Genomic DNA, 12,163 nt, shown 5'->3' with positions numbered 1-12,163 from the left:
GCTAGAGTTCTGCAGGTATGAAGTGAAAAGCGTTGGTGGAGTTCAAGTTTACAGTATTTACTCAAAGTTGCTAACATTTAGCCACCATAAATCTCTTTACCTCTAATTTAAAATCTGTTTCAAGTTAATGAAAAGCAAATAATTAATGATGTAAGTATAACTTATGGTGATTCCATTCTGTAATTCAAGATAAGTTTTTACCCATGTCCTAGCAACAAGCATAAATATTGTGCTTTATCCAGAGCTCAACATATGAGTTTGCAAAATTGTAATATCCCAGTATTTAACGTAATTAGGTCACATACCTTCAGACTCTCTGCATGTACAAGAGGAGAAATTAGTGTACTTAGACTGAGCACAATAGGAGTGTGGGTCAGGGAGTGTGATGTGCAGCTTATTTACCTTGCTAGCACTCTGCTTCTGTGCACACTGTATTTCCCAGTTTTATTTTGTTTGTTTGTTTGGTTGGTTGGTTTTTAAAAACATCTTGGACGCAGATTTACAAATATTAAAATAAATCTCTCACCATGCTGACAACTTCAATACTTAAAATATTGAGCCAATTCAAAAGCAATTCTTGGGCTCTTCATAAATTTACTACTGTGATTAAACTGGAACTGACAGCATAGCATACAAAGGACAGAGTATTTACAGTTGTATTTTAGTAAAAGAGAACACAAGATAGGTACACTCATGTATAAGCATGCCAGCAGTTATATGTTGTTAGTCTGGACAGTTAAATATATTTCCTATTTCTTAAGAAAAATGCCATTCAGTGTGGCCAGATCCTGCATGGATAACCAGCAGAGCAGTATAGCTTCAAATCATAATCATGTGCATACCCCTGTCATGCACATGTGAGCAAGCTATGCAGCACAGCCTGATTTTTACTAACAGATGTAAACAAGTTTGCTAAAAGGATGGGGGGCTGGGGGGGGGGGGGGGGGGGGGGGGCGGCGGGGAGCGAGGCTTGAAGGGAAGTGTTAGGTTCCGGATTAGAATTTAATTGTAAATGTTAAGTTCCAGATTGATACAGTAACAATAAAACAGACGGTGTGGGGGAGTGGGTGGATTTATACTCAAGAAGAGGTCATGCAATACACTGTATTGAGTTTAAAAGGTAAGCGAGACAATGCCTTTTTCTCCAGTATAAACAAAGAAAATAATGGCAGCAGTTTGACTGCAAACAAGAACTTGGGAGGAAACGGAACTGAAAAGGAAATACTTACAGCAAACCTTACGAACCTAATGCTACGTTTTAACCAGAAAAACAATTTTCAAGCATTACTCTGTAATTCTTAATAAAGTGCAAATCAACCACATTCATACTCAAAATAAGCTTTTATAAATGGTCCTTAACATACAAGAAAACATACCTAATGAAGGACTGCCCCAACTGCCAAACTATGGCAGCTGATACCTCTAAGATCTTCAGACCTCTGAATCACTTGGAGCTTTATCTTGAAAGATGAAATTACAGTTCCACCTTAGACAGGTAAGCAGCAGGTGACATTTCCACCACAGTAATTAATTAAATACCTTTTCCCCCCTCAGTTAAAAACTCTTGGGACCTTGAATCAATAAGGTATTTGACGCACACGTTCTATTTTCTTGTTTCCAATGGTTCCACTGTGCATATAAATCTATCGCACAACCACATTTGCATTTAAAGAGAAATTCCCTTGTGTTTACTATGCACCTGCTCCATGTAAGCCTATCTTCTCTGTCTCCTTTCAGAAATGGCAAAATTTGCCAGAAAAAGAGAGAGCACAGACACAACACTTCTCCAAGTTCTCTTGCCAATTATCTAAGCATTATTTCCTTTAGTTTAGTTATGGTCCTATCCTGACAGCAGTTGAAAAGTACAACTACTTGCCCTTCCAAAATCCAATACTTCTCAACTTTAAGATATTTTTCATCTTGACAATGAACATATACATTCAACTGTGCAAAATCACTGTATTTTCTAAGCAATATATGGTAAAGCATTGACAAACTGGTTCCTTACAACGAATTTCACCTGAAAAATATGAACTTTATTTTACTTAGCACTAATTACATGGTTCCATAAGGAACGATGAGAATATTCTCCTTCTGGCAATTTACCTTCAACTCTAACCTGAAATAGATGTAGGTTTATTGTAATAACACTGAAAATGGAAATTGTTCCCTTCTCTTCCTCTCCTTGCTCCTGTAACCATGCTCATGATTCATGGGTTGCTTCTGGAGCTTCATGCAGGTAGGTAATAAGAGTCAGACAAGGGTGGAAATAAAGCTCTGCTGCACATCCCATCTTGTCAGCTGAGATGTTTAAAAACCGTGTGAAGGGAGATAACTTGCTGCATCCCACAAAGGCTGCTTGGAACTTCTGGTCTTCGTGCTTGTGAGGTGCAGCATCACCACTTCATGTATACATGACATCAAACAATGCCCCAGCATCCCTGCACTTTACTTTTGTACTGCTCTCCATGATGGTAGAATCCCACCCGCTGGGCTGCCTCTGGCCATGTGCTCCCCTTTCTTGCTGGCATCTCATCACAGCGTGGAGGCAGTGCTACCCGCATGTGTCCATCTCAGACAACAGAAACTACAGCAGCTGCAGCAGGGCTTTCCCCATCCTGGTTCTAATCAGGCAAGTGTCAAAGCAGGACAGAGCTGCTGTGGGTGTAGAGACAACAGGGGGCTGGGACATCCTTGGAAAAGGACTGTGCAAAAAGACGTGTACCAGTGTGGGTGGTATCCCACCTCAGGTATGTGTGGGAAAGACTTCTTGCACTGATGAAGTTTGCATGGGGACAGGTTTTGGCTCCCAGCAAGACCAGACAATTTGGGAAGCAGAGGGGCAGAAAGAGGCACTTCCTAGTTTCTTGAAGCTCTGCTGATGCCTTGTCAAAAAACGGTTGCAAAATATGTAGATACTTGGAATTATGGATTTCCAATCACGAAAAAAATAAATGCAAAGTGACCTATCACTTATTCACAGTACTCAGCAGAGGGACTGCATCTCCGAAAGTACCACTTAGTCACACGTCCAACCATGCAGCTCTTTGTAAACTCAGATGCTGGCCCTAAAGAAATCATGTCATACTTACTTACCACATCACCGTCATTAGAGAAAAAACGTTGAGATGACAAGCAGTTTCTGTCTAACATAATTTACTGTCTTCTACAGGACCTACTTACCTGAAAGACTGCTCATCTCCTTATGCCAAAATGCCACTTAAGAGTATTTTGAGTAGCCCACACTGGACTATTCGCTCAAACATGGAGGTTTTTTTAACAGACTGGTCTTTTACAGGCTCCTCTGATTTGGAGATAACTCCTCACTGGCCCCTTCCTCCAATATAATTCTGTTCTACCCACTTTCTCAACAAGCTACAAGCCACATCTGCTTTCTGCCGCACATTGAGTCAACAACACAGACCAGAAATCACAAAGATCTGAAAAATGACCAAACTGCTGGTTTGAGACACCCTAGTGACTGGGTGAAGTGGGAGCAGTCACTTAGCATAAGTCAAGTCTTTGACACACAAAAACATAGAGAAAGGAAACACACCACACCTTACAAAGGGAGCCTTTTCTCACCAGGCACAGGCACGATGCCTCTGTTAACTGAAGGAATACCTAAAGGTAATGCTGCTATACAATTCTGCAATGACAGTGGTAAAGCAAGTTTCTTCTTGACAACTGGACACGTCAAATTCTAATTGTTTTGTTCACATGAAGAGCTCTTCTCACTGTGTTTGAACTCTCTCTTGAGTGACCCCTCAAGCCTGCTCTCTAGACCAGGTTTCCAGCTTTAGGTGCAAAATCTTCAAACTATGGCTCCAGTATGGTGCCAGGTACACTCACAGACTTAGCAGTATGAAGAGGGGAGTGACTTACCATGTCCACTGGGCAGCCCATGAGCTAGCTGCGGAGGATTTTAGGATGAAGAAGCTCATGTTTATGGGTGGCAGTAAGGAAATGCGTCATATTATGCATGGCTTGTGGGAGGTATGTGCGGTACATACACCTACTAAATTCAGCAAAGGCAGGACCCTATGAAAGTCGCGACATGTACAAGGCTTGAATACGTGCACATCATTCAACGTAATTCCTGGCCGCAGGATCAGATCTATTTGCCTAAGATATAATGTAGTTTTGATTTTTCCTATGCTACAGTTGTATTCTTTTCTTCAGCCATTTAAATATCACAAAAGGATCCAACAATCAAGTGATTTGCTCCAGAATAATTTTTTTTAAACTTGTTACCTTTCACTGTTGGATGGCCAAGGTGTACAATGAGGCCATGCTTCCAAGATTTCCTATGGAAACCATAGGCAGCAGCAGTTTTTTGGTGGATTTTGGGATGGGGAGGCTTTCTGAAAAGCAGTTGTGACTGATGTGGTATCTCTCCAAGAGCTGTGGCTTTAAGCCAGCCATTGAAAGTGCCACGGGGTGATAACACTGACAATGAAGACTGAGACTCTTTGGGAGCCGGTTTGTTGCCAGTACTCCCAGAACCCAGTCCTCGAGCTCCTCACGCAAATTGCATTTGCTCACATAAAAACGTTCATTGATGTGGGTATGGAAAAGGTTTGATCCCTGGTGGTGCAAAAACACGATCTCGGACTGACCCAAGCATATGAGCCAAGGCGCAGTTTTTCTACCAGGCAACCTGGCGTTTGCTTCCCCGCAGTTACAGGCAACTCCGCTCCTGCTCGGTTTTCCTCCAGATTCCAGCGTGCCCGGTGGGACAGGAGGGCGCTGAAGCCTGCGTGCCCCTCCAGGGACGCCCGGCCCCGCGCAGAGCAGCGGCAGATTTGCGACCGCTTCGGGTGTCAGTGGCTTCCACTGCGCTGCGAGGGGCTCTGCGGCGGCACCCCGCGGGGCTGGCATCACGGATGTGCTCGGCCCCGGTCAATCCCCCCGCGTTCAGCCGTGATTTCATGCGGAAAGCACTTCCCCGGGGCGGGCTGGGGGGGCCGAGCCTCTCCCCGCCCCCGGCCGCCTCTCCCGCCGCCCGGGCACCCCCGCTCCCGCGGCCCCCCGGGACGCCCCCAGCCGCGCCGGGCGCCCCCAGCGCTAACCGCATCCCCCCGCAGGGGACCCCGGGCCCGGCTCCGCGGCCCCGCCCGCCTCCCCCCGCCGCCCCGCGGGACAGCGCTGTCGGCGGCAACAAAGCCTCCCGCCCGCTCCGCTCCCCTCGCCTCACCTCACCCCTCCGCTCCGCTCGGCCGCGGTCGTTCCACGGCAGCCGCGGGGGTGATGGAGACGGGGAAGGACCCAGGTGCCGCCTCTCGGCTGCCGCCCCCCGCCACTCCCCGCCGGTGCAGGCAGGGCTCCGGCAGCGGCCCGGCTCCCGCCGCCCCGCCCTTCCACCGGCCAGCGGCCGGGGCCGGGAGGAGGCAGGGGGCGGCCCCGCCGCACGCCCCGCTCCCCGGCCGCCCGGCGGCGCGCTCCCGCAGGCGGCACTCACCCGCCCCGCCGCGCCGCGCCGCGCCTCCCCCCGCCGCGGCGGAGGCCTGCTGCGTCACAATGCCGCCGCGCTCCGCGGTCTCGGGGCGCGGGGGGCGACGCCACGTGACCGGCGGCGCAGGGAGGGGGGACGGGGACCGGCGGCGCCCCCCACCACCACCACCCCCCGCCGGGGGGAGGCGCCCCGCGAAGGCGTGGGGGGCGGCGGGGGCGGGACGGCCGGGGCGCGGAGGCGGCGCTGCCCCGCCGGGGGTCCCGGGCGCTGGGTGCCCGCCGCCCCCCCGACCCCCCGACGCGCGTTCTGCGCACGTGTGCGGCCGTGCCCGCGCCCGCGGGGAGCGCGGCGCCCTCGTGCCAGGCGATACAGCGTGTGGCGCGGCGCTGCGCTAAAAATACCTGAAAACAGCGAGTCCGGGCCGCTCACATCTGTTTGGAATAAAAACTTGGTGGGTTTGGGGTGGCGGCTGTTCTGCGGGGTTTTTTTTTTTTTTTTTGGTCCGCTGTAAAACCTGGAGAGCGCCGCCGCGGCCCGCCCGCTGGCGCGGATGGGGCCGGGGCACCCCCCCCTCCCCATCCCCCCCCCCCCCCCCCAGCACCTCCCCGCGGGCGGGTCTCGGCCCGCAGCCTCCTTCCCCGCGGGGTGCGGGGGCGAGCGGAGCAGCGGCGGCGCCCCCGCACCAAGCCGCCCGGTGCGCCCGCCAGCAGCCCAGGCGCGGCGGGGGCTGCCGGGGGGGCCACCCCGACAGGTCGCCCCGCGGGTGGCGGGTGGTGGGGGGCGGTGGGGGACGCGCAGGACAGGGAGCCTGCTGTCTGCTTTTCCTCGTTGTGACTTGGCCTGTTCTGTGCCGTGCTTTCGCAGCATTATCGGGGACCTTTATTTTTTTCTGCTTTTTTTTTTTTCCCCCACCCAGCACTGTTCATAGGCAGTTTCCATGCTGTCTCTTAAATGTATCACCCTGCCACCTCCCCTGGCTTTAGTGAGCTTTTCACATCTCAAACACAGAGCTTCTCAGATTTTACTTTCTCTGATGAGCAAACACCGCAAAATCCCGAAAGATGCCGTCTAGGACATTTAAATGAATTTATGCTAGTTGGGCATTTTGGAAAACTATTGCCCGCGGAACACGTGAGGCACACGCAGCAGCACCGCAAGTATGCCCGCATCAGTCAGCACGGAGCAGCGCTCCAGATGAGGATCTCTGGAAACAGGGAAAACAGTTCAGCTTCCCCACTCAGTGAGTCTTTGTCCTTCCTATAGGGATTTCTAGTGAAAGTGCTAGTGGGAGTGTGGCTACTGGGCATAAAGAAAACTCGTTTAAAATAACTCGCTTAATCCTGAGACACAGTCATCAGACAGCAACAGCCTCAAGAAGCTTTTCAGCTGAACCCAGTGATCAGGAGGTGGAAGGAAGTGCAGTCCTCCGTGATGTGTCCCTTGAGCTATCTGGGTGCCACAGCATCATGCATTTTCAAATATTTTGCAGCTCATTTGACATACTTGCCCAGAAGTGGAAAGCTGTTATATTTCTTTCTTCTTAAATTGTATTTTTAAGATGTGTAGAAAACAAACTTGAATACGAATTACAGTGAATTCTAATATTCATGTGCAAGGCCAACTACAAGGAGCAATACCATCTTAACCACCTTAAAAAAGTCTCTGCTGATTGAGGGGGGGAGAAGGTTTACTTTGGAAACACCTTTTGCTTTTATGCCATTTGCTTTTATGAAAGGGCATATTTGGACACTGCACATTTCACACTTGTACATACACGGAAATTAAGTAACCATTTGGGGTATTTGTAATGCATTTGATTAGGTGGTTTTCTACAGGAATGTTGGTCAGCTGTGTGTGATTAAATGGTTTGAAAGGAATGCAGGTCAGCTCCAGAACACAATGTCATATTCCTATATGGCCTTCTTGACGAACAGTGTTGATGAAAAACCAAACCCCAAAAAAATCTTACTTTAATTTAGAGGCTATAAATACCATCCATATGCAAATACAGCTTGTAAGATAAAAGCTTGCCAAGTGTCTTTGTATGTGTTATATATGATAGTATCTCAATTAGAGCTGATAACCCTGTTTATATATCTACTTCTGAACTCATTGCTGGGAATATTTTTTGAATAAGAAGTGCTGATCAAGCTATATGGCTGTACAAAATCTGAATTATGATATACAACTTTCAGTTCCTGTAAGAATTTTACCATGAATTTTTACTGCCAGCTACATGGCACCATCATTATTTTTTGGCTAAAATAGAATCATTTAATGATATCTCTCTTCTTATCCTGTGAGCAGATAGAAATAGAAACAAATTCCCATGTTGCATATTGTTTTCCTAGCACGTTTCTCTAGGATCATTTCAGGGTTTCTTGAACCTCAGTTTTCCTACCTGATGAAGATGGGTCTGGTATTTGCATCAGAATTGCATGGCTGATGGTTGGATGGACATGGGAAAAGATAGGTCTTCTGTGAGCTAGCAGCACTTCCAAACAGAATTCTGTGGCCTCCTCCAAGGACCCATGGCAGTCATTAGCAATCACAGCAACCATCAATGATCACATCTGTGGATGTTAATGAATATGAGAGAAAACCCTCCATGACTTTTGAAACTCCTCTAAGAGCTGACCTTGAGAGAGATTTGAAAGTGTTGTGCTTGATAATACTGCTCATGAAGACATGACCACATTGACCACATTTTAGTTAAGGCACTAAGCCCATGGAGATATGTCCTGCAGCAGCTTTTCTATTCCTGTACAGGACCAGCTCTTGTGCCTCCCTGTTTGTTCCTGGAAATGCGGAGCAGTCCTGCAACAGAAAAGGTGGATAGGAACAGAAAGGAAGCAGCAGGACCCAGAAAGGGATGAGTTCAGTAAGATACAGTATGTTGCCTTTTTTTTTTTTTTTTCAGAGCAGCAAGGCTGGGAGTCAGTGTTCTGCTGTACAGGTAACTTAAACAGTTGGTAACACTGCAGAGTTTTTGAAGTGCTTCATACATAACAGCAGCCTGTGGACTTCCAGATGGTGACCTAGGACTGCTGCTGTGTGATATCTCCACCAAGGAACACCACCAACGGTATCATATTAAGCAAAACCTAGCAATTAGAGAGTAATTATATCTCCTGAAGTAACAAAGAGCAAGCTGTAACTTGGTCATGTGATGATCCATGATAACTCACAGTCATTTGAAGCAGTTATCAGGGCACTTCGATGCTCTCCTTAAAAAATAAATACATAAATCCCATTCACCTTTGAGGACCAGTAAGAATAACTACCATTTTTAGAGCATGACAGAATGTATGCACTCATTTCAAAAGAGTGAGCCCAAACAAAGTTCATTGTTCCTATCTTCATCTTCAGATTCTGAATGGAGATAAATGGGACATAGGCCAAGTCAACCTTGCATCTGACTCTCAAAACTCATCATTCTTAGTTTTTTCTACCGTCAGTTTGCCCTACAATATATCAAATATCTTACTTAATTTGGAAAAACGTTTCCATTCTGAGAAGCAGATATAGCAAATATAGGCATAATTCTGTTTGACCAAGAGAACAATGACAACGTTGCACAGACTGATAAGAGGCACTGACTGACTGCTTTGCTTTTGCTTTGGTTACAACGAACAGTACCAGACATGGGCTGACAAATAAGTCTACCATCTTAGATTCATGAAGCTGTTATATCTGAAGGAACTGTAGGACTGTGTACCTGGGACTGCAATAAAAAAGAATTGTTTTTCTGCAGTGTTTTTGTACTGGTTTCAATGTTTATGAAGTCTGAACCTGATCCGTTAGCCCACAATGGGCCTATCTGCTGCCAAAAAAAATTTCAGAAAGCAAGAGGTTGCCTTGAAAAGGATGCAGATTGAATCCTCATCCGCAAGAAGACATGGAATTATGAAAACATGAATAATTAGTTAAAAAACATCTCTCAGCACATACAGCTTTGTTTCTGGGATTGTGCAGAAAGATATTTTCTGCGATCTTAAGAGGCCATCTACTTGGCAACTAGCATGAGGGGAGAGGAGTCTCACGTCTGGGCTTTGTTAAATGCTTATTGATTTGATCTGTTATATTGGGTGAATCACACACAGTATTTCACAATGTGGCATCCAAGGTCCTGCTCACATTCAGGAAAACTGTGCAGAAGAAGTGCACGTAGTATGTATGGTTGGAAAGCTAGTACATGGTATTACTGGATCAAAAGGTCAGGAACAATTACCATAATCAGCTACTCTAGCTTCTGGCATAAAGCCCCATAATTCCTGGTTGAACTAAAGAATGTTTTTTCAGAAAGTGATCTAATCCTGATCACTACACTCCCAACAACACTGTTGTAACAGGTAATTAGCTTCACTGTTAAATTATGTATGCTTGGTCCAGCTTCTCATGCAGCTATTTGAGTTTTGAAATTCTGACACTGGCTTTAGTTTTGCCTTTGCCTACTGTAAATAAGCAGCTGTCCATTCTCATAGATTTTCTTACCATCCATTTATTTCCAGTATACTTTTAAGCCTCCTTTCAAAAGTTTATTTGGGTAGATGCTAAAGGATTTATTGGAATTCCCTGAGATTTTGACAATAATACAAGCCCACAACTTCGAATTTGTGAATATTTGACATCATGGATATTAATTCTGAAAATTAATCTTGGCAAATTGGAAACCTTTCAAGTGTAGTCCTTAAAACAAATTACAGATGGTAACACATCTTTTTTTTTTCTATCTGTTATTCCTCTGCTATATGTACAAAGACCACCTTTGTGTATGGCCATATAAGTTGCCGCAAGATAAGAAGAACTTTGAAGTAGCAGATTACATCCTCTGCTCCATAACCGCTCTGGTGTAGCCCCTTCTCCCTCCTGTGCTGAAGTCAGATCACTTGCTGGGGGAAGGAGCTCTTGTTAAGGGGCAAGTGAACTTGCACTCATCAGGAGGCGAGAGCGTGCACAGAAGCAGATCCCACAAAGTAGCTGAACCCCGCTGGTTCCTGCATTAGCTTACGGCATTATAGCTTGCTTGTGGGATTACTCAGTTACTGTTTTATACTGGGAATACACTTGCAGTTGGCTGTCCAGAATTACACTCCACTTTTGTCCCATCCTGTATGTGTGACCTGCATTCTTTGATGTGACCTCATTAGACAGGAAAAACAAAGCAAAGAGGAAGAGTTGCGGTTTTTATATGATTACAGTATAAATATGTTGTATGATGCCAATTCAGAGATAAGATAAACAGTCAAGAGTCTTGGAGTTTTGAGTCCAATGTCGATTTACACATATCCTTTTCAATTCAGTAGGTGTATGAATGAGTCATTAGAGGAAATCCTGACTGGGCAACACATTACATTGGATTAAGACCAAACATTATGTTTCACTTGAGCCTTAAGCAAAATCTGTACCACCATAAACTTATTGTAAGAGCTAGAAGTGAATTCTAATCACAGCAACCCTATGAATTAATGAAAAACTTTACAATTATAACTGATACTTCACTACTAATTCAACTGTTTTGAAGATACCCCCATTAATAATGTTAGAAATCTTAAATCTATGCTTACTGTCAATCTCTTGGCAGAAGGCTCCATCTCCTGAACTAGTTCAAAGCAAGACATTTCAAACAATCTTTAAGTAATTGCTAAAATGATGATATGAAAAAAACAGTCTGGAGGAATCTCTGGAAAACAGCTGACTGTGTAGCGAAGGCCTAAAAGGAAGGCAAAGACTTCCAGACCACTTTGTAATAAATCTTTACATGACAAAGGAGGACTATTTCTTATTAAAAAATTAGGGTGCAAAAGCTTCAACTTTGGCAGTTGACCAAATGCCTGTGTTGGGGCCTGGTACTTCTCTGCTGAAATGAGGAGTCCAACAATAATTCTCGGCAGAGGCAACTCGGGGGCCACAGAGACAAAATGAGGAGTTCCTGAGCAGTTAAGAGAGGTGGCTGGTTTCTGTTTTCTTGTCCTGTTGGATCTCAGACAACACATGCAGACACACAGATGCACACAGACACAGACATCTGTCTGCTTATCTATCTATATGAAATGAACTTGTCACAGTGATAGCCAAAACTAGCCCTGATAATCAGTCCTTGGAAGAAAACACCAGTTCTTTAACCTTCTTAATTCTCTGTGAATCACTTAGAAGACAGGATTAATCTGTTGGGTTAGCTCAACAGATGAGAGTGCAAAGTGGTCTGTTTTGCTTCTTAGGAAAGTGCAGGTGCTAACAGTGGCCACACTGCACAGTTACAGACCACTCTCGTTGTGATGCCTTCTCAAATAACCTCTTAAAATACTCCAATCCAGACCAAAGGCACTACTTTGCGTAAAATTAATAACAGAGCTTCAATATATTGAGACAGATGACATCAAATGAATCTGGCAGTTGCACAGAAGTTAGGCACAGGCATTTTATTGATGGGTGTCAACAGGAGGCTACGGCCACGCTCGCGATCGGTGCTGCTTTGTTCTCAAAGCAGCTACTTCACCTGTAGCATCAGAGAAAAGGGAGACTCATTTTTGTGAGCAGGTGTTGAGAGATTTCACCTTCTCAGTGGCTGGCAAGACATTTCTGAATACTGAAGTTCACATAAGAAAATAAATTCCTGTTCACATGACCCATTACTTGGCAAATCTGTCTTCACCAGAGCTTACTAAAACTACCTCCTTAAACTTCTAAGAATTGAAACAGTAATTA

The 12,163-nt window shown here is 45.7% G+C and overlaps 1 protein-coding gene across 3 annotated transcripts in view; it reads right to left on the bottom strand.

The window, feature by feature from the left end:
- Positions 1-5,982, bottom strand: part of SNCAIP (synuclein alpha interacting protein) — a 91,312-nt gene extending 85,330 nt beyond the window's left edge. The window contains exon 1 of one of the 3 annotated variants that reach the window (XM_056325392.1): positions 5,857-5,982. The gene's annotated coding sequence lies outside the window, so the exon portion shown is untranslated. Of the gene's footprint in view, positions 1-5,197; positions 5,408-5,856 lie in introns of those variants that run through there. The other 2 variants (XM_056325391.1, XM_056325393.1) reach the window with 2 other exon arrangements.
- Positions 5,983-12,163: the final 6,181 nt, after the last annotated feature.

This window comes from Falco biarmicus, chromosome Z (genome assembly GCF_023638135.1).
Source record: "Falco biarmicus isolate bFalBia1 chromosome Z, bFalBia1.pri, whole genome shotgun sequence".
Lineage (NCBI taxonomy): Eukaryota > Metazoa > Chordata > Aves > Falconiformes > Falconidae > Falco > Falco biarmicus.
This window is presented reverse-complemented; position numbering and strand designations above follow the sequence as displayed.